The following is a 14,536-nucleotide window of genomic DNA, read 5'->3' on the forward strand; positions in this document are numbered from 1 at the left end:
TGTGGGGTGGGACCAAGTCACTACCATATCTGCAGAGGTGGGCGGAAACGAATACATTCATGCGTTGTTCCTTCTCTGATATCCCAACAGTTAAGGAAGGGCTTTAAGCAATGCAAGGAATCAGGAGTTTGCCAGGGGTCTAACAATGGGTGAGATAGGACCAGTGTACTAGCCAGAGCCAGGGACAGGGACAAGTGAGACACGCAGCCCTGAGAGTGCCCACCACACTGCTAATGTTTTTCCTGGGAGAAAATAGGGGAGCCCAGTGTGTGCATGCCAGCCCCACATCTCTTCTTTCCACTGAGAAATGGCTCTGGGAAAGCCCCTGGGGTCTTCATGCTCACACCAGTGGTATTACAGGCCTGGCCATTTAATTAGTGTGTATTTTGTTTTGGGCCAGTTTATATGTAATTAGGCATTTTTTTCATTATCTTGAGAAATACAGGAGAAGCATCTAAAAGCCTTCTTCTGTATATGGACCTACAGGATCCAGGCGTGAAGGTGGTGGGGGGCATTCACAGAGGAAGGGAGACAGGCTCCAGGCACTGGCAGAGGAGCAGGGTTTCGTGGCCATGTTTGTTTCAGGGCAGAGCAGACAGTGAGGTTTTCTTTAGCTCCGTGCTGGGTGTTATCTCTGGGGCCAACTCGAGCTTCAGGTGCGGTTAGATGGCACTGCTCATACATATCCAAGTTTCCATATGCCACTCCAACTCTTAAGAGTCCCTTGGATAGCAAGAAGGTCAAACCAGTCAATCCTAAAGAAATCAACCCTGAATATTCACTGGAAGGACTGATGCTAAAGCTGAAGCTCCAATACTTTGGCCACCTGATGTGGAAGGCTGACTCATGGGAAAAGACCCTGATGCTGGGAAAGATTGAAGGCAGGAGGAGAAGGGGACGATACAGGATGAGATGGTTGGATGGCATCATCAAATCAATGGACATGAATTTGAACAAACTCTGGGAGATACTGAAGGATAGGGAAGGCTGGCGTGTTGCAGTCCATGGGGTTTTAGAGTTGGACACGACTTAGCAACTGAACAGCAACAACTCCATCATACCATGTTCTACAAAAACTGCCCACAGGACTCCACAGTCCCAGCAACTCCCTGGGAGCATCTCATCTTGGCACCTAACATGGATTCTAATTAGATGTGTGTTTGTCAGTTTACTTGCTGAATGCTGTCTGCTTTCTACACTGAAGTCCAGTGAGAGAAGGACTACAGCAGTTTGACTCAGCATTGTAACTCCAGAACCTAACACAATGCGGGGCTTAACGTATGTGTGTTGTAAATATTTACTGAATAAATAATTGTTCTTTCCCATGAGGTTCTTTCAGGGAGGCTGGTGGAGCTTGCCAAATGCTTATGCCCACGTGTGAGTGAATATTAAACAGAAGACACAAGAATACCTATTTCACTTTTGGAGAGTGTGGATTGTATCTGGGGATTTTTCTTTTTTTCAGTCCCTCTTGATCTCCGTTGATGAGCTTAGTCTATGAGGTAGAAGAGTCTGGAAGTCGCTTGCCTTTCTGTGCTGTGCATAGTTGTATCTGACTCTTTGCGACCCCTTGGACCATAGCCCGCCAGGCCCCTCTGTCCCTGGGCATTCTCCAGGCCAGAATACTGGAGTGGGTTGCCATTCCCTTCTCCAGGGGATCTTCCCAACCCAGGGATCGAACCCAGGTCTCCTGCATTGCAGACGGATTCTTTACTGTCTCAGCCACCAGGGAAGCCTGTTTGCCTTTCCGTCCTTTTAAATGAGCTGCAGAAGGAGGTGGTTCTGGGGACAGGGAATGGGGAGATGGGGTCTGGCCAGCTGAGAACAGGTTGGCTCTGACGAGATCCTTCCAGGCTCATTAAAGATTGTTTGCTTCCAGGCCCCGTGGCTTCCCCTCCGAAGGAGGAGGGGCAGGCCAACTAACACCTGAGGATTCAGAAAGTGAAGCGAAAATGACTCAGTCGTGTCTGACTCTTTGCGACCCCATGGACTTTTTCTGTTGATGGAATTCTCCAGGCCAGAATACTGGAGTGGGTAGCCGTTCCCTTCTCCAGGAGATCTTTCTAACCCAGGGATTGATCAAACCCAGGTCTTCCGCACTGTGGGTGGATTCTTTACCATCTGAGCCACCAGGGAAGCCCAAGAATACTGGAGTGGGTAGCCTATCCCTTCTCCAGGGGATTTTCCTGACCCAGGAATCGAACCGGGGTCTCCTGCATTGCAGGCGGATTCTTTACCAGCTGAACTACCAGGCCTCCAAATTAGGCAGATGAGCAGAGGCTCTGTGTTGAAGGGGAAGGAGTAAGGCGGGAGAAGTCACACCTGTGCCCTCCCCGTGCCATTGAACCTCTCCTCTGCCAGGCGGGAGACAGGAGCCTCAGATCCCAGCCACAAATAGACCTCGGTCATCAGCCACGCTCACAGGCCCTGCTGTGGGCGCCTTGCCCTCTGAAGGGCTCTCTCTCGGCCTCACTGGCCGCCTGGCATCACGGGTAACTGTTTCTAGGCAGGCTGTGTGAGGAACGGGATCTCACACCCTCTGCGGTGGCTGCTGAAGGCCTGTCTAATGGTGGAATAAGTTGAAATTGGAAGCCCCTAAACCCACACTTGCCTCTCATCCCTTAAATAGAAAACAGGCAAATCACCCATGGAAAATAGCCCTTCTCCTGCTCTAATGCAAGGCTTCCTGGGGATTGTGATGTCTGTGCTGACAAGCGATTCACCAAATTGATGCTTTTCCAGCACGGCTTTGTCTTTGTGCTAAAACAGTGTTAAATTGTACATTTTAGTAACGAGGCCCTGATGTGGCTTCTGAGCCCTCTGTAGGGATGGATGATTAGACAAAAGCATAATTTGGGACTTTTCTCAGTGGGGGAGGTTGTGGTACTTATGGCAGGATTAGGTACTTATGGAGGGTCTGTGGTTCATATTGATATCAGAAGAATTGGATCAGGATGAACCGAGCTCAGGGGAGATGTGAAAAGCAAGAAGGAAAAGGAACTGACGGTTTTGAGGCCTTGAAGGTACAGACATTGTCTGAGCGCTTTGTGAAGAATGACTTCATTTTGTCTGTGATTGTCCTTGATCCTTTTGGGAGCCTGGCCTCCATCTACCTGGTGTGGGAGCAGGAGGCAGAATCTGGCCAGAAAAGGAGCTTTAGGATGTTTAGAGTGTCAGTTCAGTTGGGGAAGCAACAGGCTCAGCTTTGAGATGACTCCAGAAGTCAGAATTCAGTGTGCCAAGTTGGCCACAAGGCTCAACAGTTAAACGAGTTTCCTCCAGGCTTGTGGTCACGGGCTCAGCAACTGGGCTGCAGCTCGGTGGGGAGGAGAAACACCTGGGATTTCTCTTCCTCCTTCAGAGCAGAGGTCCTCAAACTAGCTGGCACCACACCCCGAGTTTCTGATCTGGGGGTGGGACTGAGAATTTGCTTTTCTAACCAGCTCCCAGGTGATGTTGCTGCTGGTAGTCCAGGGACTACACTCAGAACCTCTGCTCTGGAGAACCTTCGTGAAGGAGGCCCGGCTCAACCCTTGCAAAGGGCTGGGTTTTCTGGGGGAGGGGCTGCTCCTCGCCAGAGTTCGGTGGTGAAGTCCTTCAGGCCTCCGTCCCCGCCATGCCCCCCTCCACCGTCCCTCCTACTGAACCGGCTACTGAGTGCAGGGACAACAGCAGATACTCTTCTCCTTCTGATGTTTTATAATTCAGTCCTCTCAGCACTGTGCAAAGCCTTTATTTCCCCCTCTTTTATTAAAACAAAAAGGATCCTGGTGTCCTTGAAGACAGATGCCCTTTTAGTTTTGCTTTGGGTTTGGGGGTGGCTTTGAGCTTCTTATGAAGCAAACATCTTAGGGAGCCTGGTCTCTTATGTGTCTGGCAGGGGAGCAAGTGAACAAACAGTCATTCTGCTCCCAAAGGCCAGGACCCCAGTGTCAGGAGCCCTGGGCCACCTGACCGCTCCTGTCCTGAAACCTAATGTTCTACATCAGCACCCCAGGAGAGGCTAATGAAGGTCAGTGTCAGGCTCAGGGAGGCTCTTGGCAGATGTTTATTTCATAGACAGATGGAGTAAGGGAGGAAGTGGAAGGTTGGGTGTGTGTGTGTGTGTATTGGGGGGTGGTCTCCTATTCTCATGTCTGGAAGGAAACTCTTCTATAACAAGAGACTTATTTCCAAGTCCTGCTTTCACAAACTGATGCTACTGGCCAGAGGGGTGAAGGTCATTATTAAGAGTAGGGGCTCCCCACTTCCAAGTCTCCTTTATAAACAGGGCATAATGAAAGCCCCAGCCTGGAAGGGAGGGGACCCCTTGAATGTTTAGCCCCAGGTCTGGTGCAAGGCCAGTGCGTCATACTTTGTGGCTGCTCTTCCTGTGAATTTAAGGCTCTACACAGGCTTCTTCCATTGGGGAGTCAGATGTGATTGGGAACCCGGTCTGAGCAGGACTGAGGCTGACGTGGCAGGTGCACTGGAACCAGAGCAGCCGCACCAGGCTGCTAAGACTCCCAAGTGAGGCCTGACTCTGAAGTCTCCCTGCAAATCACTGCAGGTTCCTCTAGAAAAGCCAGGCCCCGCCCCCACAGAGCCTGGGGATACCTGGGAACCTGAAGCCACGCCCACTCATCCCCTCCCCACTCTGGCCTCATCTCGGGCTTCGAGATGCTTTCAGGGCCAGTGCCCATTGCTCTGTTGATTTTTTCCTGGTGGCAGGTGGGAGAAAGGACCACGTGAGCTTGTGAGGGACCATCCCCAGCCACTACCCACATCCTCCTCTTGGCACGCATGGAAGAACTGAGGTGCCCTGGGGACTCCAGGGGTGGGTGCGTGCTGTGGTCTTGATGTGACCTTTGACAACTTTCTGCTCCAGGTATTGTGTGTCTCAGGTGGCCGCTTCTCAGGCCACAGCTCTGCACTCTGGATTCTTCTCTCAGATTCCATATCAATGAGCCTCATTTCAAAATGGGCCATTTTTTATCTCAGTCCTTCATGTCCTGTTTTGCTGTCTATTCATCCATTCATCCATTCAGCAGTAACTACAGAGTGCTTCCTCTGCTGATCAAACCTATGTCGTGCTTGAAGCTGGACCTAAGTCATGGACCCACCAGGCACATAGTTGGCGATGACAAAATGAGTTTCTGGCTCTCATTGTGCCACGTGCCTCATACCCAAATGGCAGTGGCCTGGGGGTTTGGCCTGGCTGCCTCCAGCGTGGAGAGGTATATGGCAAGGTGGTAGCTGGCCCCCCACCAAAGGGAGGGAACCAGTCGTGACCGTCTCTGTTGAGAAGCAAATGCTGCTCCACACTTAAGCCCATGGTGAGCACTCACATTCCCGGGCTTCTCTCTGGGAGAGATTTTGCTTCTCTGAAAAAAAATTACCTTAATCATTTTCTGTACAGGGACATGGTAACATCAGCCGCAAGTGAGCCTCCCAGAAGACATGTGGGTGGATGTGAAGGAGGATTGGAGCCTTGGAGAACCAATGTTCTCATCTTTACTGCCCCTGGCTTTGTCCAAGATTGACCAGATGTCCAGCCATAGGAAGTCAGCAAGTGCTTTCTTTAGTCTTCTTTCCAAAGGTCAGCAGGGATGTTTGAGGACCTCCTGGTGGGTGTGGGAGGCACCAACAAGCCTAAGGCCTCAGATATTTTGAGACAGGGCTGAGACTCCCCACTCCCCACAATCCCACACTGCTGAGAATCACTTTGAATAGCGATGTTTTCAGGGGCAGAAGAAAGGGAGAGAAAAACATTGTCTGCTGGCTTTCATTCATTCACACATTCATTTGTCTCTGAAACACCTACTGAGCCCCTGCTAGGTGTCTGGCTCTCTTGGGCACTGGAATATTGACAGGAAGAGTAGGCTAAGAGGATGCACCTGCTGGCATCCTTGGGAAACTTGCCATCAACGGGAGCCTGTGAGAATCTGATCAAAGGGCAAAGGGGGCAACGGCCCGTCTGTTAACTTTGGAAGCTGTCACTGTCTCTCTGGGGACCCAACTCCACATAAGGTGCTTGAAGTCAGGAGTGTTCATGGTGCCTCCACCAGAGGTGCTTCACTCAGTTGACCAGAGATAGGCACTCAGAAACCTGGGTTGTGAGTTTAATTTTCAGAGATTAACAGGTGACTGATTAGAAAACCATTCAGAGTCAGGCATCTTGCAGATTATGTCCTTGGTTCTGGGCTCAGGTAACCCTGGTGGCTCAGCTGATAAAGAATTTCCTGCAATGCAGCAGACTCAGCTTCAATCCCTGGGTGGGGAAGATTCCCTGGAGAAGGGAATAGCAATCCACTCCAGTTTTCTTGCCTGGAGAATTCCACGGACAGAGGTGCCTGGTGGGCTACAGTCCATGGGATCGCAAAGAGTCAGACATGACTGAATGACTATCACTTTCGCTTTTGAACCCTACACACTCCGAGAAAATAAACAACTCAAGCGCAAGTTATAGAGGTGAACTGAAGGTTAGAGTGAGGTATATCCAGGAAAGTTAGCAGATGCAAAGAGGCTTCCCCAAATGGCGTTGGTATTGATAACCCTGCTCAGAGTCTAGGGTCTGCCTCCAGCCTCATGTGCTCAAAGCATGGATCAAGAGCAGATTCGATGTTTAGGAAAGATTTGCTCTAGCCAAATCTACAGGCTTGTGAATCAACTCAGAATGCCATTTCCTTGATTTATACTGAAAAACACAACTGTCGTCCAAGTAAAACATGTGGTAATGGCCTGTATCTGTCTCTATCTATAGAACAATCTTTAAGGCAGTTGTCAACAGTAGATCGTTTAGTGAGTTTGAAATCAGAACAAAGGGACCTGGTTAGATGGCTTTGCTATTTGCTGCTGCTGCTGCTAAGTCGCTTCAGTCGTGTCTGACTCTGTGAGGCCCCATAGACGGCAGCCCACCAGGCTCCCCTGTCCCTGGGATTCTCCAGGCAAGAACACTGGAGTGGGTTGCCATTTCCTTCTCCAATGCATGAAAGTGAAAAAATAAAGTGAAGTTGCTCAGTCGTGTCTGACTCCTAGCGACCCCATGGACTGCAGCCCACCAGGCCCCTCCGTCCATGGGATTTTCCAGGCAAGAGTACTGGAGTGGGGTGCCATTGCCTTTTTCGGCTTTGCTATTTAATAAAATTAAATTGTGAGAACCTGGTCAATCACAGTTATGTGTAAAACACATGGTCACTGGCTCTGATGGACTTGAAATGGGCAGGGCATAACTCCTGAACACACCTTGGGTAGGAGTTGCCAACTCCATTTCTGATGGCCTATTCTTGCTTCATCTATGTGATGGCTTTCAGTCCTGTTTTTATAGGTTTGGGAGTAATTTTCTTTCTTTCAAGAGACTTTACCTCTCTCCATTATGGTTCTTAGAACTTATGGTTTAACTTATAATGGCAACCTTATATCCTTTTGAACATTTTGTCCACAGTTCAGTTCAGTTGTGTCCAACTCTTTGTGACCCCATGGATTGTAGCACACCAGGCTTCCCTGTCCATCACCAATTCCTGGAGCTTGCTCAAACTCATGCCCATTGAGTTGGTGATGTCATCCAACCATCTCCTCCTCTGTTGTCCCCTTCTCCTCCTGCCTTAAAGCTTTCTCAGCATCAGGGTCTTTTCCAATGAGTCAGTTCTTCACATCAGGTGGCCAAAGTACTGGAGTTTCAGCTTCAGCTTCAGTCCTTCCAATGAATATTCAGGACTGATTTCCTGTAGGATGGATCGGTTAGCTGTCTTTGCAGTCCAAGGGACTCTCAAGAGTCTTCTCCAACACCACAGTTCAAAAGCATCAATTCTTTGGTGCTCAGCTTTTCTTTTGTCCACAAGTACTCCCAAACAAGGAAAAATTATGGGCCATCTTCAAGCACAAAAACCAGCTCATTGATCACTGATATTGGATTGGCCCAGACGTGGGTCAGAAATTCTTCTTTCTCTTGTACATGGTAGAATTTTTTTCAGTAAATAAAGAAGTCTGACTTATCCTAAATGCATTTTTAAATAATGTTTTATATTACTATGTCACCAGAGATATTTCTTTTGGGATGCTGAATGAAATGAAGTTATTGTTCTTTGTTGTTTGTAAACTAGGAAAATTCTTGGATAATGCTCTTGGAAGGGAAGGGCTTCCCTGGTGACGCAGATGGTAAAGAATCTACCTGTAATGCAGGAGACCTGGGTTGATCCCTGGGTTGGGAAGATCCCCTGGAGGAGGGCATGGCAACCCACTCTGGTATTCTTGCCTGGAGAATCCCATGGACAGAGGAGCCTGGCGGGCTATAGTCCATGGAGTCGAAAAGAGTCGGACATGACTGAGTGACTAAGCCACAGAGTTTGGAAGGGGAAAGGTGGTATGAAAGTGAAAGTGTCTACTCAGTTGTGTCCAATTCTTTGCAACCACATGGACTATACAGTCCATGGAATTCTCCAGGCCAGAATACTGGAGTGGGTCAGATCAGATCAGATCAGATCAGTCTCTCAGTCGTGTCTGACTCTTTGCGACCCCATGAATCACAGCACGCCAGGCCTCCCTGTCCATCACCAACTCTCAGAGTTCACTCAGACTCATGTCCATCGAGTCAGTGATGCCATCCAGCCATTTCATCCTCTGTTGTCCCCTTCTCCTCTTGCCCCCAATCCCTCCCAGCATCAGAGTCTTTTCCAATGAATCAACTATTCTCATGAGGTGGCCAAAGTATTGGAGTTTCAGCTTTAAGCATCATTCCTTCCAAAGAAATTCCAGGGCTGATCTCCTTTAGAATGGACTGGTTGGATCTCCTTGTAGTCCATGGGACTCTCAAGAGTCTTCTCCAACACCACAGTTCAAAAGCATCAATTCTTCGGCGCTCAGCCTTCTTCACAGTCCAACTCTCACATCCATACATGACCACAGGAAAAACCATAGCCTTCACTAGACGAACCTTTGTTGGCAAACTGATGTCTCTGCTTTTGAATATGCTATCTAGGTTGGTCATAACTTTCCTTCCAAGGAGTAAGCATCTTTTAATTTTATGGCTGCATTCACCACCTGCAGTGATTTTGGAGCCCAGAAAATAAAGTCTGACACTGTTTCCACTGTTTCCCCATCTATTTCCCATGAAGTGATGGGACTGGATGCCATGATCTTCGTTTTCTGAATGTTGAGCTTTAAGCTAACTTTTTCACTCCACTTTCACTTTCATCAAGAGGCTTTTGAGTTGCTCTTCACTTTCTGCCATAAGGGTGGTGTCATCTGCATATCTGAGGTTATTGATATTTCTCCTGGCAATCTTGATTCCAGCTTGTGTTTCTTCCAGTCCAGCGTTTCTCATGATGTGCCCTTCTCCAGGGGATCTTCCCAACCCAGGAATCGAACCAGGGTCTCCTGCATAGCAGGTGGATTCTTTACCAACTGAGCTATCAGGGAATATAGCTGGTTTCTCTGAGGAACTGGAATAGAAATGCACAGACGTCTATTAGCATGGGGGAATATGAAGAATTTGCAGGAACCAGCTGATGAAGCTATTGCAAGCACTGTGATAGAATCTGAACTTTACCTTGAGTGCAATGGGAGACCATTTGTAGGTTTACAGAGAAGGGTGTAGCATTATCTGATTGGTTTCCTTCAGTTAGCACATGGAGAACAGGTTGGAGAGAATGGAAACAAGACCAGAGGGAAGGAGCCCTGCTAAGAGATCTGCTATCACCTGGGCTGGGTGATTCTCAATCTCGAGAAACTAAAGAGGCACCTGGCTTTGCCCTGACTGCAGCTGGAACCAGTGACATCAGAATCTCTGGGGGTGGAGCTCCCAGGGCGCAGCCAAGATTGGGAACCACTCATCTGGGCGCTACAAAATGGCAGCCTAGATCAGGAAGGTAGCAGTGAGGCTGAAGAGGAGAGAGAGGTTAGAGGCAGGATGAACAGCATTTGTGAGAGGGGAGGAGAGAAGCCTTCCTCCTTCATTACTGCTTTGGTCCTCCGAGTAGGCAGTGCAGTTCATTCATTCACAGAGAGGACTTTAACCGGAGGATTAGCTGCAACCTGCGGGACAGCGGTAAGCAGTTTCTCCCAAGAGTTGCCTCTTGTTCAAAGCAGCTTTGCTCCAGCGTCTTGTGTCTGCCTTCTGGGTTTCTGCTCCCACCACCCCATCCTCTGGCACCGCTACCTCTTCTGCTTCTTGACTATTTGCCTGGTTTCTGATTCCCCCTTCCATCATCTCCTCAAATCTAGCCAATACCTTGTTTGACTCTCCCATCCTGCCTGCCGTGTTATACCCACAGTTCACTGGTGGCCATGGACGTGATAAACAAAAGGAGAAAACCTCAGTTGCTGTGATCTCTTGTGGTAGAGGCATGGGGTCTCCCTTTCCCATAGGGACCATTCAGCACCTCAGTCTGCCCAGAGTGGAAGCTTCACCCTTGCTATTTGTAGGCTTAAATGGAACAAGGCTGGAAAGAAAGTGAAAGTGAAAGTTGCTCAGTCATGTCCAACTCTTTGTGATCCCATGGTCCAGAATTCTCCAGGCCAGAATACTGAAGTGGGTAGCCGTTCCCTTCTCCAGGGGATCTTCCCAACCCAGGGATCTAACCCCGGTCTCCCACATTGCAGGTGGGTTCTTTACTAGCTGAGCCACCAGGGAAGCCCAAGGCTGGACAGGGTATTAAATACACTTCATGAAAAAAGAAACGTGGTGTGGAGGGATGCTCAAGACCCCCAGCACCAGTGATGGAGGGCAGGCTGGGGGCTCCTTCCTGGCCTCAGACCTATTCTGACTGGAGCCCTAATGCTGTGACCTGTGCCCTCCCTAGGCTGCCCGGATGTAATTTTTCTCAAGCCTGCTTTAATATCCAATGAGTGGGATGCCTGACTGGTGCCCTGGGTTTGTTTTTACATTTTAGGCAGGACCTGAGTTCCCACCTAGGGATTCTCTTTGGTATAGTAAGTTATATCAGTTAAGTCCAAGTGTTCTGGAGAGGAAATTAGCTTGTACTTATGGAGCTTCTAGCACATGCTTAGCACTGAAACCTGGGCTTTTTCTACCTGGGGCGATGACAGGGGTGTCTTGGCTAGGGTAGCTCACTTGGTCTAAACTGAATCGAGCGGCAGAGGCTGCAATTCCCATGGATGACCACACGAGGGTGTCCCTGGAGGAGTGCTGGCTGGCTGTCAGGCAGCCACCAACTTGGGGTCAGAAGGGCACTGAGTCTATGGAGCCCCGCACCTGCTTTGGCCACGGGGACCTGCGGGAATGAGGCAGGAGTGCAGAAACCATGCTGGGATAGCTGGTGGTGTGGTGGGTGCCAGGTGGCCCCAACAGCACACAACTAGGGTTCCAGGGACCCAGGGCAGGTGGTGGTGTGGGACCAAAGGGTGACATCCAAGCTTTTCTTCCCTTTCTGCAGCCGTCCCTTTCCCAGCTGTTTCCCAACAGATTTCTCCAAACCTCACCAGGTATGTAGTGGGGAGCTACCGTCATTCCTGTACCTATATCCTTGGATTTTCCCTACTTATGGAAAATATAAGGACGAGTTACCAACCAGTGTCTTCGATTGACATCGTGGTTCGGGAAGAAAATGTTTTTAACCAACTAACTGTAATCTAATTAGATCCCAAATTGTCACAACCATCCACGATATTAATCTTAAGGGGACGAGGCCACATGGGACGCATACATAATCCGAGTTCCCAAAGCCTGACATTTGTTTCCCTTTCTGGTTTCCGACCCTGCCACGGCAGCTCTTCTCCCATCTGCCCTCAACCAGCCTGCTGGGAGTCTCCACGGACCAGTGATACCTGTGTTGGGAGAAGCCGCAGGAATTGTCTCAGCCAGATGCTCCGTGAGCTTGGAGCTCCACCCACTTCTAATCTAGGCTGATGTAATCGAGCCCTAATTCATCGTCTTCTCAGCTGTGGAATGGTAGTGATGCTGTTAGCCAATGGGCTGGCGCAGACAAAGATGAGCAATAGGGCTGTGATCATCACGTGTCTGCTCATTCCTGTCATTACCACACCAATGACAGCCAGTGCTGTGACCGATAATATTAAGGGCATGGGGGTTTTATTATGGCCAGTGCTAATTAGTTTCAGTGGAAGAAAACCCTCCATCTTGTGGACACAGATGCACTTCTGATGCCGTAGATGTTCCCTGGTCCAAAGGAGATCAGGCCCCGCCTCAGTAGAGAGGGGGCCTGGTTGGCGGGACCTATCCTGATACCAGAAAAACATCCTTGAGAGTGTGTTCTTTTAATGTTGATCTTTTCCCCTAGTCTGGCTGATATTGGGTTGGCCAAAAGAAGTGGTTTGGGTTTTTCTATGCCATCTTATGGAAAAATCCAAATGAACTTTTTGGTCAACCCATTTTTTTTTCTCAGCAGAGAGAGAATGTGGGCTCCTAGTTAGTAGAACAAAATACTTTGCCCTTGTTTATTCTGATCTCTTGCTTTTACTTTTTTTTCCCCCTGATAGTTCAGGATTTGCAAACTGGAGACCAGAATGTTGCTCCTGGTCTTCAGAAGGATTTTGTTTGGCCAGCGAGTTTTTAAACTTGAATCTGAAGACCTGCAGGTGGCGTGTGTCTCTGGTTAGGTCGTGACTCACATAACGTTACCTTCCTGGCCTTTATCACATCACTTTGCCCTGTAAACTTTGATCTTTGTCCTATAAACTTTGTGCCAGGGTGGAAACATCTGCCTCACTAAATCTATTCTTTTTTGACTGATCCTCATGAACCCTTTCAGGACACGTTTTAAGATCCTAGAGAACATCTCCTTATTTGGAAGGACTGCTGTTTATCAGAGAGCACCAGCTAAGAAGGCCAGGAAGCTCTCTTCTCCGACATTTAGGGCTTTCGTGGAGTGACCCAACTCCAGGGCGTGGCTCACACAGAGGGCAATGCGCCTGGAGCCCCTGGGGTGGGCAGGGGGCCCTGGCGGTCTGTAAGGAGCTTTCAGCTCTAGCCTGTTGGGTCATTATTACTCTGTCCTGGTTATGCCAAAAGCTTCTGCCCCTTAGGGGATGGGCACCCACACTGGAAACTATAATCTGAACAGATGAGCATGAAGCTGCTCACCAGGGACTCATTTTGGATTTGGGCTATGGGCCCTGCAGGTAGAACAGAGGCCTCGTGCTGAGGAGGAGAAACCAGGGTGGCCGCGGCCCAGGAAGGGGTTCAGAGCGCCAGGAGAGCCTCAGGCCTAAGCCCAGATCCGCTGCCCACCTTGCCCAGACACGGGCCTGCGCTGAGCTCTGTCTTTTCCTCGTTTTGTCTCTCACATCTTTTCATGAGCAAAAAGGGAGGTGCACCTTAACTTCTCCCAGGCCTCTTGTCCTCAATTTTCCTCAGGAAGGAAAGGTTCGGGGGATGCCTAGCCAGGGACGGCAGTTCATTTCAAAAACTCATGCTAACCTGTGTTCCCTTTCCCGACCTCCAGCCTATTTTAATCTTGTAAACGGTAATGATGTGTGTGGGGAACAATTTTGTTGTTTACTGAAGCAGTTGAGTGATAATTGCAGAGAAAGGAGAAAGCGGAAGGCTTTCCCCACACCCTGTGTTCCTCTCTGCCATTCTCTATGCTAATATAGGCCCCCGGTGCTGTGTCTTGTGAATCAAGATGACAGACTGGGAAAGGGAGGTTAGGGGGGTCGTTGGAGGGGGAGGGAAGGAAGGAGGTGAGCCCAAGGCCTGGACCCCTCCCAGCGAGGAGAGTAAGTGGCTCTCTCAGGGTGGTTATGCTGTAAAGAGGGTGTCTGGGCAAATAGCTCCTGGTCCACAAGGTCTTCTGAAATAAAGCAATGGCGGAAAGCTCTTTCTGGTGTCAGATCAAAATGTGGTCTGCTTCAACATGAAAAGGAGGCAGACAGACCAAATTGGACAAATATACGATTATTTTATTTAGCCTTCTTAGGTTAATCTGTTTCTGTGTGACTACTGTTCATTCAAAATTTATCATGCTTGAAATTATCGGCACCACATTTCTCTTTAACAGTGTATATCCATTCCTCAGATAAGCTTCTTGTCACTACCAGATATAGAATGTACCGAGTGGCCAATGTATGTAGAATCCTGTGTGTACCCTGGGCTGGGAAGCCAGAGTGCAGTTTAGTTGAAGAGATGGCTCATGTCCCATAACCGCAGACTGCTTTACACGCAATAGAACAAATGTGAAAGTGTTATAGTTGTCGTGGCTTGAGTGACGTGACCGCAAAACAGGCTGGGAATTGAAGAGGTGCGGTCAGGAGGAGCACAGGGCAGGCGTCCAGAGCTGAACAGGACTTGGTCTATGGGTGGTTCATCCATAGCAGGGTTGTATGAGATGGGGATCAGGAGCTCTTCCCCTTGAGTCACCCAGGACTGGGATGGATGGATGGACCAGAATCTCCAGGGTTGGGCACAGGACTTCACTCTTAACAAGCTCCCAGGAATTCTGATGCACACTGAAGTTTTGTGATTTTTAAAGAATGCCTTAAAAAAATTTATTTCTTTGGTGGTGCTGAGTCTGTTGTGGCATGCAGAATCTTTAGTTGCTGGCATGCAAGACTTTTACCTGTGGTGTGTGAACTCTCAGTT

The 14,536-nt window shown here is 49.1% G+C and overlaps 1 long non-coding RNA gene across 1 annotated transcript; it reads left to right on the forward strand.

Annotated features, from left to right (window-relative positions):
• The first annotated feature begins 9,786 nt into the window (after nucleotides 1-9,786).
• On the forward strand, nucleotides 9,787-14,187 carry LOC123334812. The gene is made up of 3 exons (XR_006552953.1): nucleotides 9,787-10,024; nucleotides 11,373-11,421; nucleotides 11,707-14,187. It is a non-coding gene; the product is annotated as an uncharacterized LOC123334812 (long non-coding RNA).
• The last annotated feature ends 349 nt before the right edge of the window (nucleotides 14,188-14,536 follow it).

The sequence above is a fragment of the Bubalus bubalis genome, chromosome 8, assembly GCF_019923935.1.
Source record: "Bubalus bubalis isolate 160015118507 breed Murrah chromosome 8, NDDB_SH_1, whole genome shotgun sequence".
Classification (NCBI taxonomy): domain Eukaryota; kingdom Metazoa; phylum Chordata; class Mammalia; order Artiodactyla; family Bovidae; genus Bubalus; species Bubalus bubalis.